General features: G+C 33.4%; 1 protein-coding gene and 1 long non-coding RNA gene across 3 annotated transcripts in view; one reads left to right on the top strand and one right to left on the bottom strand.

Moving 5' to 3' along the window:
- LOC106478037 (leucine-rich repeat-containing protein 24-like) overlaps positions 1-2,326 on the bottom strand; it is a 241,954-nt gene extending 239,628 nt beyond the window's left edge. Inside the window, exon 1 of one of the 2 annotated variants that reach the window (XM_013938549.2) lies at positions 2,125-2,326. The gene's annotated coding sequence lies outside the window, so the exon portion shown is untranslated. The remainder of the gene's footprint in view (positions 1-2,124) is intronic. The other variant, XM_022381622.1, reaches the window with a different exon arrangement.
- Positions 2,327-5,729: 3,403 nt separating this feature from the next.
- LOC111084968 overlaps positions 5,730-8,179 on the top strand; it is a 23,246-nt gene continuing 20,796 nt past the window's right edge. The window contains exon 1 of the long non-coding RNA XR_002609843.1: positions 5,730-6,170. This is a non-coding gene — a long non-coding RNA (uncharacterized LOC111084968). The remainder of the gene's footprint in view (positions 6,171-8,179) is intronic.

The following is an 8,179-nucleotide window of genomic DNA, read 5'->3' as shown; positions in this document are numbered from 1 at the left end:
CGTTCCAGTTGCTGACTATAGATCTCTGCATTGAAAGTTCGCTGTGGATTGAGGAGTTCGAAATGAATTATGCCTTTGATGTCCCACCAAGTGCAAAGCATCACTTTCTGCGGATGGAGTCCAGGTTTTGGGAGTCGCAAGTAGTTTTGGGCCAGGACTAAGCCATTGTTTTTAGCGTTTTATATTCGCATACAAAATCCATTTTTCATCACCAAAAATGGTTCACGTGCATTACGCGCCAAAAGAGACGAAGCAACGTTGGAAACGATGATCGTCGGAGAGCTTGTGAGGCACACAAGCACCTTCTTTAAGGAGTTTTCCTATTTTCCTTAGATGTTTACGTATTCTTTCATGAGAGACATGCAATTCAGGGCCATTTCACATTTATAGAACATTACATTTAAATGCGTCTACAAAATAGACTGTATGATGATTGATTAAGCCTTATAAATGCAGAGATATAGGCATATCGTGGTTGGTCTGCAAAACAATGGACAAGAGCTGAGCTGTTATCAAAGACCATTTCTTTAACTGGTTATTCAAAAACATCTGCCGTTAGGGTTCATCAATACTGGCAAATAAAAACTGTAACCTTCAACCGATGGAAACGGATTGAAGTAAAGGACGTTCGGACAGGTTTGTAAAGTGAAACAAACAAGTAAATTGTTTTCAAGATAACCGACTCCTTAAACATAATCGTAGCTCATGATTTACACGCAAGAAGATCAGATCATGTTTATTGTTTTAGATTATTTTGATACATGAGTGAAGTCTAAACAAGTGGAAAAGTAATAAGAATGGAATTGTTTAACAGATTTGTCCAGAGTAAAAACTGAAAGTCTTACAACTCAATTTGTATTTGTAAAACTGACTGTACTTTCAAAATTGAAAGAAGACTTTCCAACTCCTAAGAGTTACAAGCTTTGTAAAATATTAATGATAATTGTGAACTGCTATTTTTCTTATGTCGTGAACATATTTGACATTTAATCGATTCAGCTATGCTCTTTTGTTCGCTATTACTAAATTTTTTCGGATATTTAAGCTTAATAAATTTATGATTGAAACAAAATAATGTTTGTTCTTGTCTTTACTGACAGTTTGGGAATCTTTTGTCATTTAGACCATAAAAACTTTCAAACACAACATGCTCCTGATAACTAGACGAAACTGTATGTCTGTGTACTACATAAATGAATTACCTGGTGGTTATAATTAAAAAAAAATGTTTGTTCTTAGCGTGTAAAAATTAACAATAAATTTTAAAGACCATACATGTATATGCAAAAGTAAGAATCGTAAAACTTTATATAGTAAAAAAATACAGTGATCATAGATGTTTCCTCGTATTTCTCAAGTGAATAATTTCGTTTTTAATCGTGCACTAGTTAAGATTTTTTGGTCTTCAGTTTTACGGTAATATCTCTTCTAGGAATGTATGAATAAATGTTCTAATTCATGAAACACAATCATGACTAAACCCGTTATGCTTTATTACAAAACCATATATATATATATACATATATATATGAACATTTTAATTTTTGTTCTTAGACCTCATATCAATCGAAACGTTATTCATGATTACGCACCTTTGCAGAGAAAAGCTTCGTACTGCACTACAAAAAGTAAAAACGAAAAACATCCAGAAATGTCTTTTCAATTCAAAAAGGTTCCAATGATTTTAATTTGGCCTACATTACAATTTTGGAAATATTAAAATGTACTTAAATGTATTTGAAAAAACAAACCAAAACACTAGACTTAGTGTTGTGAGAAAGGTAAATCACGAAAGGTGGAGGAGAAGGATAATTTCTTATCTTTCTGAACTATTATGTTGTCAACTTATTTGAACAAAAATGTTTTGTTTCGCACAACGACAAATACAAAGATAAAACGTGTCCAGGAAAATGTTTTTGTTCAATAAATCTGTAACGATTCCGTTTAATTTAAAACTTATAGATCTTTCAACGTTTTTAATCAACTTTAATCATTTTAAATTTGCATCATTAAAAACGCTAAAACCCTTTAAAACAAGCTTTGAAAAAACAAATAAAAATTAGACTTAAAACCAAGAGAGGCAAGGATTTATAATATAATCGATATACGGTCTTCTGTACTTACTCTTGATGGTGATACAAACGGCTCCACCGAAAACAAGGACGAAGGCTACGAAAGTTAACTGTACAAACCTGCCAAAGCCATACATACAGCTTCATAGATACATACAGTTTCAGAACACTAGCAAGTGCAGACAGACAGGTAGGCCAAGAAAGTTCGGGTAGGACGTCAACCACCACATTTCACAAATACTGCAAGCTCTTCTGTCTTAGTCGCACTGGCGGCTTCCAACGTCACTGAGAAACCTGCCGGAAGAGGGAGCTAGTGCGTAGCATGGATTTGTTTAGACTGAAGTTCGCCCATATCTGTAACTGTCATAGAACGAAAGTAGTGTGTATTAATGATTAAAATGGCCGTCAATATTCACAGTTCATAATTTTATTATGTAATGGGTTAAAAGTAAATAAAGCATATTAATCTAAGATAAGTGTTATGAAATATTGAAACGTAACCTATTCAGCTACAGCTTCATCAGTGTTAGTCATTAATCCATTTCAAAACCTTACTTTAGAAGTTCACTAATTCCAGTTTTATAAGTCTTCTTCGTAAGTTAGACTAATGATATTTTAGGTGTGAACTTACAAAATATATCGTTTTTTCATCACTTCACATCCATGCCTTATTCCAAAAAGATGTAGAAATGAATAGAAAGATTGAAAATGTTCTCGAAGAAATAAAGGGATCGTAGTTATCAAAGAGCTAGTAATGCAACCTTAGAAAAAAATGCAGATTACTGTAACATGTTTTTTATCAAATTGTTAGCATTGAATTATTTATTTCTGAAACTATATTTCTCTGTATCGTTATTCAGATAATTACCGGTCTTTATACACGGTTGAATACGTAATATTAAAACAACTTTCAATATGCAAATCAGCAACTCACGTGACAATCATAGCCGGTAGTAAGTTTTGGTGGAATAGAATGTACCAGAACTACATTTTGACATTGTTTGGCGTTCGTAGATAGTGCGATGCCGCTGGAAATTGATCGCTTTTAGAATGGACATCTAATAGCCCTTTCCGATTCAAAATATTCGTACACTCAGATCATTAATATATATTCAGATTAGGTGTTTAGAATTTCCATGTCGGCGATATCCCTTGTAGTTAATGGTAAACAAAGTCGTACCCTACTCGTGGTAAATAAAGTACGATGATTTGTGACAGGGGAGAATCCACCAACACAAACGTCGGTGGCAAAAGCCGTTCATGTGTCCCAGACAACATTACGCAACATAATCAAGAGGGGATCTTCCCCTGGAAAAGATACACAAGTCACGTGTACACACTGTCGTATACCTCAAGCCGCTGGAGAATGAAACGGGTATTCATGCTATTCCATACGAAAATATACTGGTCAAGTCGCCAATGAATTTTTTGTTATCGGACTGTTGAAACACTCACTGGAAACCGTCGTCTTCGTATATTAAATGGCTTATGAAAAGCAAGCAAAGAGGAGTTGTGTGCTTCGTGCTTGACAACCTTACGACAGAGCCTTTGCAGGGCTTATGTCAAGATGCATGGCTATCTGATACAGCATGACCAGACGTGGCGACGTTCCAAAATCGTTTTAATATAAAGTATTCAACTCTCTGTAGTTTTTTGTTTGTTAATATAAATGTTTAAAATGTGTTTTTAAGGACTAGTATATTTTGCTTCTAATTAAACATGAAAATTTTAAATAAGTTATGAACAGTATAAGTTTTGTCTGTTAAATAAACTAGGAAAATAAAATAATTTGCAAGCTTTAATAGTAAAAACAAATACACCATGAGCTGTTGCTGCGGGTAGGGGTCGTTTCTAGTCGTAGAGGTAATGCATAGTATAAAAGCACTGTCGATCGTCGATTAATAATGCTTGCTTGTACAAATAGATGCAGCAACGTACTTCAGCAGTATACTTTTCCACCTCGATCAGCTTCGATGCATTTCCTAATTTTTCGTATCAGTATCACCTAGAATTTGATAGTTAGTTATTACATATAAGCTAGTTTTTCCTTTCAAAAACACGAAGCTAATTTATTCAACATGAATTTCCTATTATTCTTTGGAACGTAGTTCCTTGGTTTAAAGCAATATGCTCTTTGTTTTATTGCCTTCTCACTAGCCTTTTCTAGGTGACTTTGTGATGTTATTAAGAAATATTTATTAAACACAGTTTTCTTATCTTAAAATGTATACGTACCAAAACACCTATTGTATCATAATATGACCAAAGATAAGCTTTCAGTCATGCTAATACGTTGACATTGAAAGAAAGATTCAGAGGTTTTGAGTATATCAAGTCCTAGGAATTAAAAAATGTCGAGTATTTTCTCTCGTGATATGATAGGAATAATTTGGTGGAAATATTATAAATTGAACGTGAAGTATCTTTTTCTAGTTTAGTTTTAAAGATATAGTTACCAGTTCTACTAAAGCAAGTAAGATATAACTTTTAAATATTGCATGATAGTGAACCTTATGTGTGCTGAAAAGCACGTTTCTCACAATGGCTAATAAGATTTTATGGTGTTGGAATGCACGAATGTGGCATATTTGCTTTTTATTTCTGTCTGTTTCTAGGTCAATAAACGCCCTGAAACCAAATCCTGCACTCTCATTCGCCAATAAAATGTAGAATGAAAATATTTTTAAAAGTTTTCACCTCTAGCTCCCAAACTACTTCTTTTCTAGAACTCTCTCTTTTTTAGCTTTTATTATAATAGCCTCACAAAATTCCAAACTAATATCATACTATAATAACACAAGTATGGGCCTCGTTTGCAGCTTTTCTCTAGATTAACGAAAATTTCATAAGAAAATAAATGTCCTGTTTCATACTTAAAACGAATAATAACTAGATTATATTTTTAGTCGATATGATTTACTTCGTACATAACAATTTCGGTACGAGTTAAGTTTATAACTTTTGTTGTTTCGGATTATATGGTATAATCAGTAGTTGCAGGGTTATCGGTTCGTCAGCGATAATTGCAGTTGATTCCATACAATTATATCCTTGCGCTCTTATTTGATGAAACATGAAGTAATATAAGCTAAGAACGAAGTTATTATACCTTTATATATATCGTTATCGCTAAAGTATGATAGAGAATCATTTAAACAAATTAACTCTGTTTAATTATTGGGTATATAAATCACGTGCTTTGGTTTACAGGTTTGAAAGATCTTGCAACGATATCACGTTCAATCTGATAGTAACTAAGACAATATACTTAGCAACATATACTTCTGTATACGTGTGTGTTCTAAATAGGTTATAAATCTTAACCCATGTATACAGATTACGTTGAAAGATACAGTCTGTTCTGTAGATAACTATACCAATATACTAATAATCTGATATCTTTAACATATATCATGTAAGCGAAGACGATCCTATAGGGCTTTCATTCTACTTATCGCCAAGTTAATGTTCTTTGTTGAAAAGGACGGAGTATGAAGACATCACACTTTGAAGAAGAATGTCGCGTATATTTACTAATATATCCAAATGTATTGTAATTTTTCATTAGAAGTGTACCCCGTGTTAAGTTGATTTTTACTGAAATAGCTTCGCATGTTACTTTATGTCAGTGTACAGTGTGTAAACACAAATATATAGTTTCATTTGTGTCCATATAATAGAAAAAGTTTTCAGAAAACATTTGGAAAACAAAGGAGTACATCCGCTCTACCTGAAATTAGTCTAGTGATCAGTACATCCGTTCTACCTGAAACCAGTCTAGTGATCAGTACATCCGCTCTACCTGAAACCATTCTAGTGATCAGTACATCCGCTCTACCTGAAATTAGTCTAGTGATCAGTACATCCGCTCTACCTGAAATTAGTCTAGTGATCAGTACATCCGCTCTACCTGAAACCAGTATAGTGATCAGTACATCCGCTCTACCTGAAACCAGTCTAGTGATCAGTACATCCGCTCTACCTAAAATTAGTCCAGTGATCAGTACGTCCGCTCTACCTGAAACCAGTCTAGTGATCAATACGTCTACTCTACCTGAAACCAAACTAGTGACCAAGTTTGGAGCACGTTTTCAGCAGGTAATAATTAGAATAAATTATTTAATGAGACTGACTATATTAGCGATAACAAATTGGTAGAATTAAAAACATTAATTGTTTAATGTTGGGTAGTTCGAATAAAATGTATAGTCGGTTTTTTTCGTTTTTAAATCATTCGAATAAATTAGTTACTTTGTGACTGATGTCTGTTTATTATAATAGCTTAATTGTTAATTTATAATTTATTTATTTTTAAATACATGACTTAAATTCTGCTGCTTCAAGTCGTGATATAGTCTAATTTAGAGTAACCTTGTTTTTTTTTTAAGTAAATCTTTATAGCCTACATGTTTGTCTTCTTCAAATAAAGAAATTCCCAGTTGTAAAATAGCTAAATTACTTGAATAATTGAGGAATTTCATACTGATAATCACTGAGTTAATTAGTCTAAGATTAAGTAAATCATCCTGATTTTAAAACAATACTTTTACTAGTTGTTCAGACTTAATGCAGAATAGAGCTTGGTTGAACGAACTGTCTGGTTTTCGAAGGATAAAATACAGATCGACGGTTTTGAATATCGAGAATTTCTCATTCGACTATTTTTGTTTTGTTTTGTTTTTGTCCACCGAAGATCCTTCCGATATAAATTTAAAGTGTCTTTTTTATATTTGAAAGAAACACCCACGTCAGAAATGTATCATGCTTCTAGACGCCTATCGTATACCTAACAAACAATTTAACGTTTCGTTATATCTGGAGGTCACGTTGCAGAAAACAAACCTCATAACTTTCTTCTAAGAATATAGCATTTTATTATATCTCGAGTTCAGGGTACAAAAATAAACCATGAACATTCTGCTGAGATATGAAAAACAAAAACAAAAACTTTCAAATAATAGAAACAAAAATTGTCTGTTTCAGAGTTTTCCTGAAAGCTACAGAGGAGTATAACCATCCCTAATTTTGAGCTTATAGATTATATATCGAAGAGGAGACAGCTAGTCAATAATACCCACAACCAACTCTTAGCTTATTCTTGTCTAATCGCATACTGGGATTTGATAGTAAGTGCACCCGCGCTCCCAGAGTGTAGAACGTGTTTTTGCGACAACTTGTGGCGAACATTACATTTTAAACTAGACCACGTTCGGTTCCATATAAATTAATAAATCTTTCTGTGTAAAATGCATATTTTATGAGTATTAACAATTATAGTAGATTTTTCAAAGAACTTATATACGGGCTATTTATTTTCTTATTCGTTAGTTTACTTTAACCATTTTTTTACCATAATTAAAAAACAGAGAACACTTGCAACCTTACCAACCCATATTCCATCCTTGTTCTTCTTATCTTCGTGAGATTAACTGTGACATCCTAAAAGGGGAATATTTATATTTTCTTACAGTGAGATGAACGTGTACTAGTGATAAGTTGCAGTGGATTGGGAATTGGAGGGTTCACGATTCGCGTCCCGTTGCCGAAAAGACGCAGTCCACATTACATAAGAATGACAATGAAATCCTATATGTTATTAACTATCTTTCTCCCTGCCTCTAGTCTATCAGCTCAAAATTAGAGACAGCTATGCTCAAACATCTCTTATGTAGCTTGCCGCCAAAATTCTAAACAAACAATTGCTTATTTTTTAAATACCTTTATAAAAATACACATATAATCTTATATATACTGAGAAACGCGGAGTCTGTCCGAGTGTTCTTCTGTCACCCGTTTACGGCGGCCGCTTCTCGCGCTGCGTTTGAAAAGCTGCGCATGCAGGCAAAGCTCAGCATTGAATTTTGAAATGACGGGAGAACAGGCAGGAATAATGTTGATACTAAATTTTATTTCGCAAGCAGGATGTTTTACACTAAATTATTAGGAACTGATCACATTATTGTTCACATTTCAAAATGTGACGCAACTTAAAGAATAAAATTTTTAATTTACCGTATATTATGGTTGAGAGGCTCTTAGCATGACTGAAATACTTGTTTTTTTGTTTTGGAATTTCGCGCAAAGCTACACGAGGGCTATCTGCGCTA

This window comes from Limulus polyphemus, unplaced genomic scaffold, assembly GCF_000517525.1.
Source record: "Limulus polyphemus unplaced genomic scaffold, Limulus_polyphemus-2.1.2 Scaffold8, whole genome shotgun sequence".
Lineage (NCBI taxonomy): Eukaryota > Metazoa > Arthropoda > Merostomata > Xiphosura > Limulidae > Limulus > Limulus polyphemus.
Note: the sequence above shows the minus strand (reverse complement) of the source record. Positions and strands in the feature narration are given on the sequence as shown.